General features: G+C 36.3%; 1 protein-coding gene across 5 annotated transcripts in view; it reads left to right on the top strand.

Annotated features, from left to right (window-relative positions):
* The window catches only part of LOC127659835 (probable E3 ubiquitin-protein ligase MID2), a 185,761-nt gene that overhangs the window by 64,190 nt on the left and 102,823 nt on the right, over positions 1 to 18,748 (top strand). For 3 of the 5 annotated variants that reach the window (XM_052149783.1, XM_052149786.1, XM_052149782.1), the window contains exon 1: positions 5,981 to 6,186. The exons of the other annotated variants lie outside the window; for them this stretch is intronic. The gene's annotated coding sequence lies outside the window, so the exon portion shown is untranslated. Of the gene's footprint in view, positions 1 to 5,980; positions 6,187 to 18,748 lie in introns of those variants that run through there. 5 annotated transcript variants of the gene reach the window in all.

Raw genomic sequence — 18,748 nt, 5'->3', positions numbered from 1 at the left:
GCTACAATATATCCTGTGTTTTCTGTTTTTTCAGACTAGCCAATAATTCAGCTTGGTCATTGTTTTAAAGATACACAAAATATTTGTATTAAACATATAGAAAAATGCATACCAGCAGTTTTTAGTGTCTGATTCAGTGTTCATGCTTAACTATTTTTGTATCAAACTTTCCCTGGACTTTTCCCATCAGTCTATTGTCTTTTTCTGGTCAGAGAGTTTTACATTAAAAATGTCTTACATTACATTATCTGATAGTTAAAGTTTGTTGTTTTGTTGAAATTTGCATGAATATCTATCTGTTTTAGAGCTTAATTAAACAGTATTAGACAAAAATGTAAAGTTGGGTTATTGTCCTCTCTCTCCTGTGTTGTAGGAGTATACAACACAATAATAAATATAAATAAAATAAATGAATCGAAGCTTCCATCTCTGATTCTACATATACATTTTACTCCAGGTAAACATGTTCACATGTGCTATTGCTGTCTAGGTAATTGGGAGCAAATAATTCAAAACCATGCTTTTAAATAAAGAAATGTTTGCACTATATCCATTACCCATTTTAGTATGCAAGTGATGGCCCAATGAAAGATACAGTCTGCTTTTACCACTCTGTGGCCACAAGCATGCTTGTTTCCTGTCCACCTTCTTTGATATGGAATGCTAGGCAATTTGTTAGTGTTTTAGATCCATATTATTTTGTGGTAACCTAGAATAGCACATATTGAATCTGAGCTATTATTTCAAATGGTTCTGGTTCGAGATATGTGTGTACATTCTACAATGATTTTAATAAGTCTAGAAATGGAAAACAGGCATATGGAATGGCACCTATTGGTTGTTCAAGTAAACTGGTGGATGGCTACACAGTGCTAAGCAGATAGAGACATGTTGAAAGTATTCTAAAATGGGAACAGCATTTTGAGAAGAGTGGGAATGTTCTATGCGTGGATTTGCACACATGTTGTGGTTCAGCCCAAGTTCTCAGATGAAAGTAAGTGGAGGTTTATAAACCAGCCAGATCTCTGCAGCCCATCTGGCTTTAGTTTCTCAGCTTCCTGTGGACTGCAGCCATTTGCTATTTCTGCTGGAAAGACAAATTTGATACTTACAATTAAGCATTGTTTACTTTTCATTGTTTCTTCATAGAAATTGCTTCTGATTGGTCAATTCTAACCTAATCCCGCCTCCGATTTAAATCAGTCAGGTCTGTTTGAAAGTTCCAAAGTTCCATGTCTATCCTGAAAGCTGATCCGATCCGTCTGCTGTGTTTCCGATGCACGAGGGCATGTAGAGGCAGCTTGTCATGCACATGTCGCCCATCTATAACAGAGTAAAAGAGGGGTGGTGATGTGTTTTCCCCTTGGATCTTCATGTTGATGTGTTGATGATGATTTGTTATGTAAGCGGCGCTCATGTCACTGTGCTTCCTGTCAACTAGAGTTTTATCCTCATTCTTTCACCCGGGCCCCTCAAACTGTTGTTCAGTAGCTTGCAATATTTCTCCCTCTGAAATAACATTTTGAAAAAATAAAACCAGGAATGTCACAGAAACATTTGTGGCATGCAAGGGCTGAGTGGAATGAATGAATTCATCACAAAAAAATTAGGAAGCCACTGTTTTTGAATGCATATCCCCTCACAATTATTTCACACTCCAACAAAATACAAAGTAATTAACTCTCCACATTATAATATTTGTTTCCTCATCCAAAGCGTTAAGGGTTTTGACTCGGAAGCCTCTCAAGGCATCTCTTGCAAAAAGAGTCTTTGTATTTTGTCAGATGGCCGCAAACACTGTTTTCTACGTTGCTATAATGTCTTTGGACGTATCATCGCCCCTCAGAGTGAAATAAGCTTAGTCTGACAGGTTTTGCTCCTGATGGTTGTGTCATGTGGTTGCAAGCATACAGGAAACATGGCTTTGTCTTCATCTACATCAACCTTTTTTACTCCAAGGCCCCCCATTGATGGAGAAATATCCAAAGGTCCCCCATGTAGGCTATTAGATATTTATAAGATATTTCCTTAAAACTTGTGATTCCAGAAATGTCTAGAACTGTATATTCTTCATAAAAAGCAAGCTGTTGGAGGGAGTTATTACATATTTTTAGCATTTTCAGTAAGTTGAATTATAATAATTATATAAAAATGATAATTATCTATCATATTTTAAATATTTTTAAGAGATCTTGAGGCCCCCTGGAAGTTTGCTGAGGCCCCCTAGTGGGTCCCAACCCCCTGGTTGAGAACCATTGCTCTACATGATCACGAACATTTAATAGCAAATCTCAGTGGGGTTCTTGGTTGACTAAACCAGTGTACATACTGGCTGGGTCTGCTTTAGCAAAACTGCTTTATTTCTTTCATCACATTCCCAGTGGGTCAGAAGTTTACATAGACTTTGTTAGTATTTGGTAGCATTGCTTTTAAATTGTTTAACTTGGGTCAAATGTTTTGGGTAGCCTTCCACAAGCTTCTCACAATAAGTTGCTGGAATTTTGGCCCATTCTTCCAGACAGAACTGGTGTAACTGAGTCAGGTTTGTACCTCCTTAAACGCACATACTTTATCAGTTCTGCCCACAAATTTTCTAGCGGATTGAGGTCAGGGCTTTGTGATGGCCACTCCAATACCTTGACTGTTGTCCTTAACTTCATAGCTGATGTCTTGAGATTTTTCATCAATATACCCACATCATTTTCCTTCCTCAAGTCAAGTGGCTTTTATTGTCATTTCAACCATATACAGCTAGTACAGTACACTGTGAAACAAAACAATGTTCCTCCAGGACCATGGTGCTACATAAAAACAACATAATAACAAACAAAGGACTACGTGAGACTACACAGATCTAAATTACACATTACTACAGAAAGTGCATTTGTGCAAACAGTGCAAGATGGTACAATACTCGCTAAATGTGCAAATTGCAAAGGGAGTCGGATGGTGTTCAGTTGTGTGCATGTGTGTGTCAGTCCAGTCTCTGAGTATTGAGGAGTCTGATGGCTTGGGGGAATGCTTTTGCCAGATGGCAGGAGGGTGAAGAATTTGTGTGAGGGGTACATTGGGTCATCCAAATGCTGGTGTCATCACTATCCACTGCAGGGTCTTGCAATCCAAAATGGTGCAATTTCTAAACCAGGCAGTGATGGTTCTCATAATGGTTCCTCATGATGCCATCTATTTTGTGAAGTGCACCAGTCCCTTATGCAGCAAAGCACCCCACAACATGTTGCTGCCACCCCCATGCTTCACGGTTGGGATGGTGTTCTTCAGTTTGCAAGCATCACCCTTTCTCCTGCAAACATAACAGTGGTTATTATGGCCAAACAGTTAAATTTTTGTTTCATCAGACCAGAGGACATTTCACCAAATAGTAAGAACTTTGTCCCCATGTGGTCTTGCAAACTGTAGTCTGGCTTTTTTATGGTGGTTTTGGAGCAGTGGCTTCTTCCTTGGTGAGCAGCCTTTCAGGTTATTTCGATATAGGACTGGTATTACTGCAGATATAGATGCTTGTATACATGTTTCTTTCAGCATCTTCACAAGGTCTTTCGCTGTTGTTCTGGGATTTATTTGCACTTTTCACACCAAACGACGTTCATCTCCAGGAGACAGAATATGTCTCCTTCCTGAATGTTATGATGGCTGCGTGGTCCCATGGTGTTCATACTTGCATACTATTGTTTGTACAGAGGAACGTGGCACCTTCAGGTGTTTGGAAATTTCTCCCAAGACTTGTGGAGTTCCACAATTTGTTTCTGAGGTCTTGGCTGATTTCTTTTGATTTTCCCATGATATCAAGCAAAGAGGCTCTGAGTCTGAAGGTACACCTCCAATTAGGTACACCTCCTATCAGAAGCTAATTATAGAATTGTCTAAAGGCTTGACATAATGTTCTGGAATTTTTCAAGCTGCTTAAAGGCACAGTTAACTTGGTGTATGTAAACTTGTGAACCACTGGAATTGTGATATAGTCAATTAAAACTGAAACAATCTGCTGTAAACAATTGTTAGAAAAATTACTTGTGTCGATGCACAAAGTAGATGTCCTAAATGACTTGCCAAAACTATAGTTTGCTAATGTGAAACCTGTGGAGTGGTTAAAAATGAGTTTTAATGACTTCAACCTAAGTGTTCAACCTATAGCCGTGTATTGTGATAAAATAAAAATAATAAATTGCAAGCAACATATAAATTGCTACATTTTTATTTATATTTCAGTAAATAAATATATTAGTAGAATATATGGCACTGAATAACAGTGGAAGAATCATAGGTGTCAGTCACATTTTAGTAAACCTCACAAAGTCTGAAACAAGTGCCTTTGATTTCTGAACTATGAGGTGTGAGATAAATTGTTTTGTCAGTGGTGACATCAGACTGTAACACCACTGTATTTCTAGACTAGCAGCCTAGATGGCAATTAGTGATTGTTTGTTTTGATTTCATGTTTTAAATTCATGCATCAAACTCCAGCCATGAGTTGAGAGCCCAGTGACTAGACAGAGTGGCCTTATCTCAGCGTGATTCCCTCAACAGGGGATCTGCTCATGCTTTACCATCTTATACAGTGTGACATTCATGCTTATATTGCAATTTGCTATTTAAAAAAAAATAAAAATTAATTTTGTCAAGAAAACAGGAAATAGACAGTAGATAGTGGTCAGTCTCTCAGTAAAATTAGGTTCACATTGCTTAGCTGAATATCAGGATGTTGCTAATAAATTCCTTGTGATGCATTTAATTAATTTTGGGGGGATTTTATAGCTTTGAGATTTTCTTTCAGTAGTAAAGGGGTGTGTGTGTGTGTGTGTGTGTGTGTGTGTGTGTGTGTGTGTGTGTGTGTGTGTGTGTGTGTGTGTGTGTGTGTGTGAGCGTGTATTTATCACTTTGTGGGGACCAAATGTCCCCATAAGGATAGTAAAACCCGAAATATTTGACCTTGTGGGGACATTTTGTCGGTCCCCATGAGGAAAACAGCTTATAAATCATACTAAATTATGTTTTTTGAAAATGTAAAAATGCTGAAAGTTTTCTGTGAGGGTTAGGTTTAGGGGTAGGGTTAGGTTTAGGGTATAGAATATAAAGTTTGTACAGTATAAAAACCATTATGTCTATGGAAAGTCCCCATAAAACATGGAAACACAACGTGTGTGTGTGTGTGTGTGTGTGTGTGTGTGTGTGTGTGTGTGTGTGTGTGTGTGTGTGTGTGTGTGTGTGCGTGCGTGTTTTTGTGATTTACGATTTACGAGGACAATTTTGTAAGTTACAAACTGGTAATTACAAGGTTATTATGCTATAAATGTGATTTATGAGGACATTTCTAGTGTCCCCATAATTCAAATCGCTTAAAAATCATACTAAACAATGTTTTATTGAAAATGTAAAAATGCAGAATGTTTTCTGTGAGGGTTAGGTTTAGGGGTTGTGTTAGGTTTAGAGGATAGAATCTATAGTTTATACAGTATAAAAGTCATTATGTCTATGGAAAGTCCTCATAATGATAGGTAGACCAACATGTGTGTGTGTGTGTGTGTGTGTGTGTGTGTGTGTGTGTGTGTTTGCTGATAGACATGCAATGACCTTCTCCGTTATTATTTTACCCATCCTCATATAGCTGCCTTGAGGTAATTTTGTTTTACCATGCATCTTTACCCCTATGGGATTCCTGTTAATAATTAGCTGAAAAACCATCTCTCCTCGGATTTGTGCAAAAGTGGTGTCACAAATGGTTCATGGCTGCTCATTGGCAGTACACTGCTGACCTTAGCATCCAGAATTCCTGTTATGGTTAATATTGCAGCAGGTATACTGCTGATTAATGACCCTGCCAATAACGACAACCCGACATTTAAACTCACTGGAAGGAGACTATAGGCGCTCAGAGCCACCACAGTCTCTCACTCTGAAGCTCTCACTGGACTCTCTGCGCGTAGGTAGTGCCTTTCGCATTGTGCGGGTGGGAGGAGCCGATTTCCTATGATTGTCTGGCAGCTCTCGCGCCGGACTGATTTCTCTTAAGTTGCGTTCTTGAGCCTTACTGCGTCGGGGAGGATTGCGCGTCGAGACAGCGACGGACACCTAGTCGCACTTGTTGCTGATATCAAGATTTCTTTTGTTTCCCCTTTCTTGGTTACTTTCAAAATGACAGAAGAAAAGAATCTTCGACAATTAAAGCTGGTATGTGAGTACTCCTTCGGTCATACATCTCGTCGCTCTGCTTTACTACTTAGTTGGGGTTTAAAAAAGAGACACGGGTAACGGAAGGCTTTCGAAACGTTTTAAACGTATTCTTTTAAGGAATAGTTCAGCTGTCAGATTGAGGATAGTTTCTGAGGTACATTAACAGCAGAGAACTTGTTTCAGAACCTAGTGAGCTGCCTACCTAGACAGCGTTTTTTGGCATCATATACACCTATGATGCCTGTAGCACCCGCCTATTATGCCCATAAATGCTGCACGCACCTATAATGCCTCAAAATGCTGTCTAGACAGTCAGCTCACTATGCTTTGAGACACAGCCCAGTAGTGTCGGTGTTTTTAGTTCTGTGCCGTATTACGACGCAATGATTGAAACGTCTGTTTGTTGGTACTAATAACTTGGCATTGGACAATTTATCAGGAATCGCCAATTCCATTTGAAGGAATTGCGCATATTGTCATAGCGCCAATTCACATATTTGCAATACCTACATGTTATTTTGTATAAGTGAACCCAGCTTTTGATTTACTGCAGGCCCTATTTATAGAGAGAGCAGTCTATGGTCTCACTTGTATTAAAACTAAAATTAAGAGAATATTGTTAAAAGTTTTTTTTATTTTTCCTTCACGGGGTTTCCTCAGGGTGTCTTGTTTTTGGAGTATCTTGAAGATCAAAAGTGCTATTTGCTAAACTCCTGAATATATGCTTCTGAAGAGTGGTTTATGAGTAAATGGTTAGGACTTCAGTGTTTGTCGATTTAAATTTAGCAAAGAAAGTTGCTTAAAAACGCTACGTGCCCACTGAAAACTATCTTCATTGTTCATTACCACGAGCTTATGAATGCAACTTAGTGTAATCAAAATGTTGATGTTTTTAATACATTTGGTTATTATTGTTGCTAATAATTTTAGTTGTAGTTGCATTCTAATGTTTTTGATTGTGTGGAACATGTTACTGCTTTTTCAAATCAAAGCATAGAAATCCATTAACAGTAGATTATATCAGCTTTGATCACAGTCTGCCTGTAGCTGTTTTTAATTTGTAAGTGATTGTTTACACTACGTTTTACAATATAATGTTGTAACTGTGTTTCTTTTTGTTGAAGCTTTGATCAAAGCTTTCATCTTGTAAAAGAAAGTAGGTATACAGTATCAGTATGTGGGTTGTTTGTTTTGCTGGCATGCAGAACACCCTGTAGTTAGACCCTGAGTTAAAGGTCATTAAAATGTCTTTTAGTAGCGGTCATTTTTAAAAGATTATACTGCAGATTGATCTGATTTGTTGAAAGCGCACTACAGTGTTGGCTAAGACTAAATCATTTAACATTTATGACTTGATCTTCAGTGGCATATATACAATGGCTGTCAGTCCCTTTATGTTCCTGCATATTTATTTTCATTTTGGAGCAGTTTTTTTTCACTGCCAACTAAAACACAGAAGGTTAGCCCTAAAAAAATTATTGGTTTATATTCCGCAGTCTCTGAGCAAAACAAACTAATAGCATCAGCGTACACACTTTTTACAGCACGCTGTTTTTACCCTCCTGCGGCTTATGACGTGACATACTCTCAGCGGAATTACACGAGCTAGAGCAAAATGAGATGATACAAATACAGGGTACCAAAAGGCTAAAATTAGTTGTGTTTTTCATTTGTGCCCTCTGTCATTGTTGTTGTTGCTTTGACGTGAACAATGGTATGATGGACTATTGTGTGACCAAAGTGCAACCACAAATTGTCATTTTGTCATTTTATGCTGGAATCGTGATTCCCACCAGCTGCATTAAACCTTCACTGTAAATTGAGTGCTGTTTCAACTGGGAAGACTTTTAGGAAGAAGTTATTTTAATTGACTAATTTGTTTTGCCATCGTTGTTACAAAGCAGTACGCAACCAGAACAGAATTTGACAGTACTTAGAACCGATCAGAAGGAAAAAAATTGACTGAATGATGTGATGTCATTACTGTAACCTTTGCCTGAGTAAAATATACTCTGTGCATCATATTCTGTGTGTTATTATGCTCAAAATAAATATCACAATTTTTAAATTAGGAATGTAATAGTTTAACCTCATACCTCACGTCATTGCGACCAGACAGGTGTGGTTGTTTTAGTTTACGAGTCTGCATTGTTGTCAACATTTCACAAAGAACGCTAGTATGACCACAGCAAATGAAACAAAGACGTGTTCACAACATTTAGAGCTGGCTTGCTTCCTTTCAGTAACAGTAAGTGACATTTTTAAACTATATAGCCTTTCTTTCCACTACTGTTGATGTGTATACTCCCTAATTATCCCATTATTCGTCCCTGACAGCACATTTTTCTCGTTATCTGTAGTGGGAATGGGCGTGAGTACTCAAAATTGCGTGACTTGACCTTAAAAACTGTTCACACTGATCGAAATCAAGGTACAACTTGCCTAATTTTTTGTGTTATTGGTTACAGCATTGTTTCATCACTGCATATGCACTGAACATAGACTTACAATTAAAAAAAAATAGCACAGATGTGTACATCTGAGTGCTTGTTTGATTTATCTATTAAATAATAAAGTTGACAAAATTACCAAAATGCCCGTCCCTGGCATCCAGTATATTGAGCTCAAATTCAGCTCACATAGACCTCTGTTAAGAGCCACTTAAGAGGCCGGTTGAGAACTGTGTCTGGATTGGACTGGCTCTGAGAGAAGCATGAAGGGTACGTTTTGCACAGTCTCTAGCAGATGCTGCACTGATCGGGTCGCTGTGCTATAGCTGGTGAAGCGGAGGTATAAATCTTACTGCTTTACGGTTTAAGGTCATAGTGTTCCTGACAAATGTGTTCCATATTGATCACATGCTCTGTCACATGTTTTATTTAGGGCCTGATGATCCAGTTCAATTCTGGGGTGTTCCTCAGTGGCATACTGTTTATTCATGAGACGTGCAGGTATCCGGGTAGTCCTGCCCATGACCCTTGTTCTAATTACGTGAGTGAGAGTCAGCCCACGCATACGGCATTGTTACATATTATGAATGAGTTTCAATACCACTATCTGCTAATTAATTTGAGCTGCAGACAGACACTCAAAAAAACAAGCTGCTCTTTATCAGTCCGACTCTTGTCCTCTCATAATTATTAATTATATCTCATATGCACCACAAGCATATTGCTCTGCAAAATGTCAAAAATAAATGAACATGAGTAAAAATTATATTTATTAATTTATATTTATATGCACCAATATAGCAGTATACAAGCAACATTTTAATAAACAGCAATATTTGCCAACATATGTTTTGCTAAAACATTTTAAGGCATAATGCCACATAGAGACTTCGTGCATGTAAACAAATTATTGAATAAGTGTTTTGAATTCATAAAATTAAAAATTTGTAATCTGTGGAAAGAATCCGTGAAGAACTGATTTGCAACTCAAAATTTTTGCCATTGAGGTATAAATCAGAAGGGCTGTTATGATAATTCTCGCTATAAAAAAAATTTGTAACACTATCAAACCTACCAGTATTGGCACAAGGAGTGGTCCTGAAAAACTAGTCTAATATTTGCAATATTATTATATTGGTTAATCAACTACAAAATAATATTGAATACATATTAAATACTCTGTACATTGCCCAGCTCTAATCACAGTGTGCCACTAACAGAATTCTGTTGCACTGTGAGCAGTCTTGTGTCTGACGTGCTTGCTTTTAGCCAATCATTTAACAAATTAATTAAAAAAAAATTTCATTGGACCATATGTTTAGATTGTTTTAAGACTTCATCTACTAGTAGGGATGGGCAATACCTCTTAATTTCTTTTCGATCCGATACCAATAATTTCAAGTCCAGTATCATCGATACCATTACGATACTTCTATTAAATAGATTTTTGGGGGATTTCTTGGCATAAAATTAATCATTTAAAATATAATTTCTTTTAAATTCAAGTCATTATTTTATTTTTTTATTTTTTTTACATTCGTGAGCCTAAACAGAACCTATTTTTTGTTTACCCTTACAAAAATTAACAAAACACTACAGTAACTACAGTTTAACTATGGTATTTAGTTAAAACATAGTTACCACACAATTAACCATGGTAACTACTACAATATTACTGTAGGAAAACCATGGTTAATTACTCATTAACAACAATTACACACAATTATAAGAAATAAGAAATGTCACCTTTAGAAAGGTTGTTATTTTAGCGGGAATTTACTCCAGAAGTAGTGGTTTAGTAGTGTCTGAAGAGGTGGGCAAACTGTAAACTTATGGGAGACCCCTCATAAAAAAAACACTTGCACCCAATCTCTAAAATTAATTTACTTTTAGATACAGTACATATGTAAAAAATGTAAGAAATGTGTTTTTTCCATAAAACAAAAAAATGACTGTTGTATTTACAGTCCCACATAAACTTACAAAATGTATATCAGTGTGCTGTCATAGTGTAGAGTACACTAATAAGAACAGTGGTATGGTAACTTGATGTTAAATATGTATTTAAATTAATAGGTGTTATAAATGTTCCTTTTTTTAGGCTACTTGTAAAATTGTTAATAATTTATTATTTCTGTAACTAATAAACAAATTCATAATACGCATTGAACTGTTAAGCATTGTAGTTAATATGAGTGTTGTAATGTTCTTGTTAACATGTTATCTTGTATTACCATATATATCCTACATAAAAATGTATGGTTATTTGTATTATTTGTGTATTATTATGTTAGTTTCTGTGTATAGTGAAAATGTTTTCCTACTTAGAAATATAAATCGACATTATTTGATATCATGAGAAAAAGGCACCACCTACAGCAGTAAAAGGTAAAAAAACAAAACAAAGAGCATAGAAAATTAGCAGGGGTGCAATAACATGCATTCATTTCACAGAGTTTAATAACATTAGTAGTGAAATTAATTTACTGTGCAAATGGTTACTCCAGGGATGTTTTTCTTCTGATGCAAGTCAGAAGTTTACATACACATAGGTTGTTTTCATTTCATATTAGCAAACTATAGTTTTGGCAAGTCATTTAGGACTTGTGCATGACACAAGTAAGTTTTCCAACAATTGTTTACAGACAGATTGTTTCACTTTAATTGACTATCACAATTCCAGTGGTTCACATGTTTACATACACTAGGTTAATTGTGGCTATTTGGAGTCAATTGGAGGTGTATTTAGGGCCCACCTTCAAATGCAGTGCCTCTTTGCTTAACATCATTGGAAAATCAAAAGAAATCAGCCCTCAGAAGAAAAATTGTTGATCTCCACAAGTCCACAATTTCCAAATGCCTGAAGGTACCATGTTCTTCTGTAAAAACAATAGTATGCCATTATAAATACCATGGCCATCATACCACTTAGGAAGTAGATACATTCTCCTAGAGATGAACGTAGTTTGGTGCAAAAAGTGCAAATCAATACCAGAACAACAGCAAAAGTCCTTTTGAAGATGCTGGAGGAAACGGGTAGACAAGTAACTATATCCACAGTAAAACAAGTCCTATGTCGACATAACCTGAAAGGCTGCTCAGCAAGTTAGAAGCCACTGCTTAAAAACCGCAATAATAAAGCCAGACTACAGTTTGCAAGTGCACATGGGGGCAAAGATCTTACTTTTTTGAAATTTTAACAATTGAACTGTTTGGCCATAATGACTATTGTTATGTTGTGAGGAAAAAGGATGAGGTTTGCAAGCCGAAGGACACCATCCAAAGGAGTTGTGAAAAAATGGTGTTTAAATGTATTTATTAGGTGTATGTAAACTCCTGACTTCAAGTAAGTGTGTGTGTGTGTGTGTGTGTGTGTGTGTGTGTGTGTGTATATATGTGTATATATATGTATATATATATATATATATATATATATATATATATATATATATATATATACAATTCACTCAACAGTGCTGTTGCATAGTACATTGAAAATGTCCGGGTCAAAAGCCTACTCTTTGTTCTGGCAGCCATATGTATCATCAATTGTTTCAGGTGGGCATACGAAAAATCCTAAGAAAGATAGGTGGGCATACAGCGTATGCCTGTGTGTGCCCTAGACTACACTACAGTACTTTCTCTGATTTTCTATAAATACCTCTACAAGGCACTGATCCCTCTTTTTTACCGATTTTATGATTATTGGTCAATGTAACCAAATAATAATATCCCTTTTTTTTTTACAATTGATATTTTTTGTGTGAGGATCGATATTTTTCATACAACATCATTATTGGAAGTATCAATAATTTAGGATCGATCTCTATCTACTAGACAAAGTAAATTTGCTCCATTAGCTCCATAGTTCTAATTTTAGTGTTTGTCCTTCCTCTAACTGAGTGGCATTTTCTTTTTTTTATGTCACATTTCTAAGTGTATCCTGAAACAAAAATAATCTTAATTGGATTTTCTGCCTATGTTGATCTCCATCCTGCTATTCTCAGAGAGGAGTGTTGAGCTGTGAGATGCTGGATGTGAGATAGACAATTGACCAGGGCTCAAAATTGACGGTTGTCCTGGACAATTGGATTTTTGAAGGGGCAAGTGAAAGAGAATTTTACTTCCCCAACCGGTCAAAAGGACTGATTCAAATGTCAATATCAAAAACAAAAGAAAATAACTGGCTATATTTGAGATAGCCTTGGCCTGTGTCATTTATTAGAAAGTTCATATAATTATTCTGCTGTTTAAAATAATCCAGAGTGCGTAATTTCACAATTCACCAGTGATCTAGTAACAGCTGCGCCCTGTTTGATTTACAGGCAGTGTATGTGTGGGATGAATATGCACGTGTTTCGAAAATGCTTGTGCTAATGTTCACCTGAACTGTCAAATATATAAAAAAAATCTGCCAAAATGCCTGTTTTGGTGAGGTATTACTGTAAACACAGAGAGTGATGTCTAAAGTGAACATAAACAGCGGAGAAAAAGCGGATTTGTATTTAAATGTCAGAGTTGTAAGTATAAATGTAAGCTAATAGACCTGCTGCCGTCTAGTGTGTCATTATATAATAATAAAACAACTATGACAAGAAAACGAGAAAACATTCGCTGTTCTTGACTGGTAACTGTAGTAGCTTTAAAACGTTTGAATGTATTGTAATCATACAGTATAAAGGTGTAGTAGTTTTGTGTTGTATTTCATTCTGAATGTTTACTTGAATACTTGATAGCCTGCTGCTGTTAAAAGCTTAAAGCTGTTAAAAAAAGCACTGAACTTTCTTAATTTGTATTTTTTCTATCATTTTTAATCTATTTCTATTCATTGCTGGGTTTTATTTTTATTTATTACGGTTTGTTTACTAGTCTTTAATAATTACTTAAGAACTTGAAACCATTCTTCCGTAATTAACATATAAGTGTTATTATTTGTTTGTGAATTTAAGCTTTTGTATTGTGATAATGTATAGCCTTTTTTGTACATGGTAGATCTTGTTGAAATAACATGATGAAAAAGTAGATCTCATTCCATAGAACTGTGAACACCCCTGCTGTAAATGAAGGCAATGGAGGCTTTCCTTTATTTGACTACATCCATCATATGACAATATCCTCGTCCCCTACCCAGTGCAGTTTACATTTCTGTCGCAGAGAATTGAGTTGATTGCATAGGTACACTATAAGGTTGGGCATCGGTCATAATTTTAGAAAAATATACAACATAAACTTTGACATGTTACTTGAGCATGTCCTTTTTCTCTCTGGACAAGTAACTTTTTTACTCATACAAGTGAATGACCAGTTTACTTGTCCAGAGGACAAGCACATAACAATGCTAAATGTCTAGCCCTGCAGTTGACTCTTACTGCTGTCCCTGCTCATGTACAGGCTGTTCCACTGCAGCCCTGCCACTTCTTCCTGCAGCTGAGCAGGAAATGGGCTCTGGTCTGTTTGATGCCTGAAAGATCTCCATAGAGACCCAAACGGGAAAGTTTAAACAATCCGTAAAGCTTTTATAAATAAATTAGCATTTTCAAAAGGAAATAATAGTGCTTACAAGACATCAAAAGAATAGTGTTCAAGTTTTTGGAAAGTTTAGTTTTAGTCTTTGGTTCTGTGTAAATAATATGCTGTATCAGAACGTTTTGCTGTTATCATGATGATATCAGTGTGTGTTTTGTGTTCTGTCTGCAGTGCACAAAAGTTAAGGCATAACACAACACCATCTTTGCAATGTTAAGGCGTCTATAGATTGTTAAACAGATGCATGAAAGACAAGACCATTAATTTTTCAGTATGCAAATAGATGTATGTAAACCAATCGGAATTGGTCCGTTAGCTTTTGAATGATAAACATTCTGTCAATGCAAATCAATAGAAAATAACAGTTATTAAAACTTCAATCTTGCATTTCTTAGTTAATTTCTTAGTTGCGAACTTAAAAGTATAAAATTTGCAAATGCCAAAAAATAAATAATGCTGAAATAATCTACAAAACAAAGTTTGAATGGAGTCGGCACTTTAAGCGGTTTGGGCTGAATTAACGTACCCTTCGCTAAGCCTTGCCTTAAAAGTGTCTCTGACCAATCCTATCTTAGCAACTGTTGCCAACCTCCATTTCTTTGATAAGTGTTTGCTTTTTCCCATGAGAGTCTATGGCAGTAATGTGTGTTTGAGTAGTTTTAGCTGAATTTTATAGAAGTTATCCAAAAATGTAAAAAATGCTGTTGCTGGGTGACTTGTAATAGTGACACGAGGTACCTAGAGAGGAGACACACAGTGTTTTTTCTTTCTTTCTTTTTAAATCTTTCATTGAATCTCAAGAAGAGCGTGCTCTGGATTAAACTATGTCAGCCCTCATTCCCAAATGAACATTTATAACATCAGAAAGGACACCTGCATTTGCTAATATCTTAAGAATTAATTCATTTTGCGTATTGATTCAGGATTTAGTAAAAGTGAGTGTGTTATGAGACGTTATGAGCAGTTCTGTTCACTTATACTAATGTTTTCAGGTGTGCTATTGCAATCAAATGACATTTTTTTCCTATTCCAGTGACTGTTATAATAATTTTCCTCAATTCTGATACACAATCTCCACAGTTTTCAATCAAGTTACTGTTTACTTTAACAATTTATTTTACTAAAACATCAGATAAATATGCTGTTCAATGTCACTCTTCATTACATCCCACATAAGAATATTATAAATTCTGTTTATGAGAATACCTTATGAAAGTAAGCAATCTTCCAATAATTCCTATTAGTAAATTCTGCAAAGCTTGTCAAAGTGAGCAACAGTAGCCAAGGGTGGCGGACCTATGAGGCTATACTTCATGTTGTCCTGTAAATTTGATCATGTCAAGTAATAGATGCTTCATCACCATAAATAAATAAGTCATCAATCAACCAACTGTTATGCACTATGCTGTTTGATATCCATTCAGAGATTCAGTGTATCCAGCTCAGTCTCTGGGCTGGTGGAGGCAGAGGTTAGCATATGGGAGTAATCAGCTGTGCTGCCGTTGAGGTGGAGGAAGGAGAGAGGTCAGGAGTTTCCTGCAGCAGCCAAGGGAGCTCTCGCTGTGGTTGTTAAAAGCCAGCTGCCATGTGCGGATGTATGCGGGTGTCTGCGTGCATCCTGTGGCCTCACCTGGCACACCGTCTCGTCAGTGTTGTCATTCACCCTCGCGGTAAAATCTTGTCCTCGGGCGCTGGTAAAGCACAGGCAGGGTGGGGTGCGGCTTGGCTTATGATTACAGACACATATAACTCACTCGTCAACTCTAGAGACATATTAACATGCTCCGCTACTTTACATTACATGCAGCTACATATAAATATGAACATTGTCAAGGACACATACAATATTGCATTTTTCCTTTAGGATTATTTTTTTATTTCCTGAAAGAGACATTATACTTGTCAACCATAATGACAAATTTCAACTGCATTTTCAGTGCACTCTATGGTGAACTTTTTTATGTCATTGTTTGAGCCACGTAAAAGCAATGTTAAAATAGCACCACAGGGCCAAAGTGTTTAAAATATTTCAAGGAAATCATCCTATGATGGATTACTATAGTTATCTCTACATACTATAGAGAAAGACGTTTCATACTCTAATATTTTGTTGGACCACATTTAGCTTTGATTACAGCACACATTCGTTGTGGCATTGTCTCTAAAACCTTATGCAATGTCACAACATTTATTTCCGTATTAAGTTGCATACATTTTTGGCAGAGATCTTGTATTGATGACGGGAGAGTCTAAACATTGTCTTCTCCAATTCATGTGTGAAAATGATTCCACGTGCATCCTGAAACACTTTTTCACTATTTGAGCCTGATGAATCTGGACATTGTTGTCCTGGAATATGCCCACGCAGTCAGGGAAGAAAAAATCTATTGATTGGGATAACTTGGTCATTCAGTACATTCAGGTAGTCAGCTGTATTAATTTTATTGCCGCATAATGTTGATGAGCTTAGACCTGACCGATTGAAGCAACCCCAGATCATTACACTGCCTCCTGAGCCTTGTACAGTGGGCATCATGCATGATGTGTGCATTTCTTCATGTGCTTTCCTTCTTACACTGGTGCACCCATCGCTTTGGAATAGGGTAAATCTGGACTCCTCAGACCACATTACCTTTTTCCATTGCTCCACAGTCCAATCTTTATACTCCCTACCAAATTGAAGTCATTTTTTCTGATTAGCCTCAGTTCTTGTTGCATTGTGCATGTGGAATTGCTCTTACTTTCACTATTAAGCATAGCCGTGAGTTCTACTCTAGATTTTTACAATTTGACTTTTAGTGATTTTAGTGATCTCCGATCACGATCATTAAAAATAAATTCCAACCACATTTCTTCTGCAAAGCTGATGGTTCACCACTATCCTTCCAGGTTTTAATGTGTTGGACAGTTCTTCACCAAATTCCAGTGATTTCAGCAATCTCCTTAGTTATTTTCTTTGCTTATTGCTGGACAATAGTTTGCACCTTCTGAAACACAGTAACATCTTTTCCATGACCATGGGATTCATCTTCCAACATGGTTGTTTAAGAAATGAGAATCTACACACTGCACCAGTTAGGGTTTAAAGAATTGTTGTCAGCTGAAACATATTAATCACTACAATAATGATCCAATCATAGGCTCTTAAGTATCTGCTTATTTAAATCAAAATGGTAAATTTCTTTTGGCGTGCCACTTCACCTTTAACTTAAAAATGTGAAAGAATATTCAGCGTGAAATAAAGTAGAGCAAAACTTGATTTTATGCAGATTTGAGGGGTTATACACATTATGCTATAATATTATTGGCTAATATTATTTTGACCCACTGCTTGGTTAAGCAAGCAGAACAGAATTAATTTCTGAGACACAGTTTTTATATATATATAATATTTTTTTTACATTTTTTTTATAATTGTTTTATAGGTTATGCACAAAAAGTCCGGAGACATTTATGAAGCAAATAAGGTCCATTTTGCTTAAATTTTTTATTTGAATTAATAATGTCCAAATGCTCTGTAGGCTGTGGCATCCACCACAAATACATAAGTAGTGTTAGCAATCCATATATTGGAAAACACATTGTCTGGTCTTGCCTCACACATATGATTTGTACATGTACAGTATATGACCAAATAAAACAGCACGCCATCTAAAAATAAATTAATGTGCATGCCCCTCTTCAGGGCTCGACAATAAGGCTTGTCCGCTTGTCCGGGACAAGTGGATTTTTTGTAGGACAAGTAGAAGAGAAAATTAGTTGTCCGACCGGACAAGTTAAATTTCAAACAAAATAAAATGCCATGTTACTTCACGTTATGTGCCACTCATTACGTCTATTTTACAGATTTAATTTAATCGATTTGAAACTAACACATTTTTTAATAAACACAAGATTTTGACGCATATCCAAGGGTTTGTGCGAGTGTGGAGCCGCACTGCATGGAACAGAGAGCTGGCGCTGAACACTTGCGTTTTCCTATCAACAGTGGAAACAACTTAAATACTCTATCATTTCTGGTCATACTGAAAATAATAATACATAATTTGCAACTACTTTTATTTGTGTAAATTTGTGTAAACATCTGTGTAGCTACTGTAAGCAAGCAATAAAGCATTAGTTCACCTCAAAATGAAAATTCCATCTAATTTTCTCCTCCAACTTCAAAATCGTCCGACATCTTTGTTTTATTTTATAATTATTAATAAAAAATAATATTTCGTGACGTTTCCAACGTCGCAGACCAGCACAAGACCAACAATTGTGGTTATAAAAAGTATAAATATTTTTTTTTTAGAAAATGAACGATCGTTTCGCTAGATAAAGACCCAATTCCTCAGCTGGGAACGTGCACAGCCCTTTGAAGCACTTCAAAGCCCTTTTAAACTGCATCGATTTGGACTTCAACGTGTTGTTAAACTTAATCATATTTATTTAGGCATATCATATCAGTTAATTGCCTAGGCATTGTTTCTAATTTAAAATAATCTATTATTTAGATTTCATTTCAACTTTATTTCAATTGCTGAGCAATGGTTGCGCTTGAAGTCCATTGTGTGGAGAAAAATCCTGAAATGTTTTCC

The sequence above is a fragment of the Xyrauchen texanus genome, chromosome 19 (genome assembly GCF_025860055.1).
Source record: "Xyrauchen texanus isolate HMW12.3.18 chromosome 19, RBS_HiC_50CHRs, whole genome shotgun sequence".
Taxonomy (NCBI): Eukaryota; Metazoa; Chordata; class Actinopteri; order Cypriniformes; family Catostomidae; genus Xyrauchen; species Xyrauchen texanus.
The sequence above is the reverse complement of the archived record's forward strand: the minus strand, read 5'-3'. Positions and strand labels throughout refer to the sequence as shown.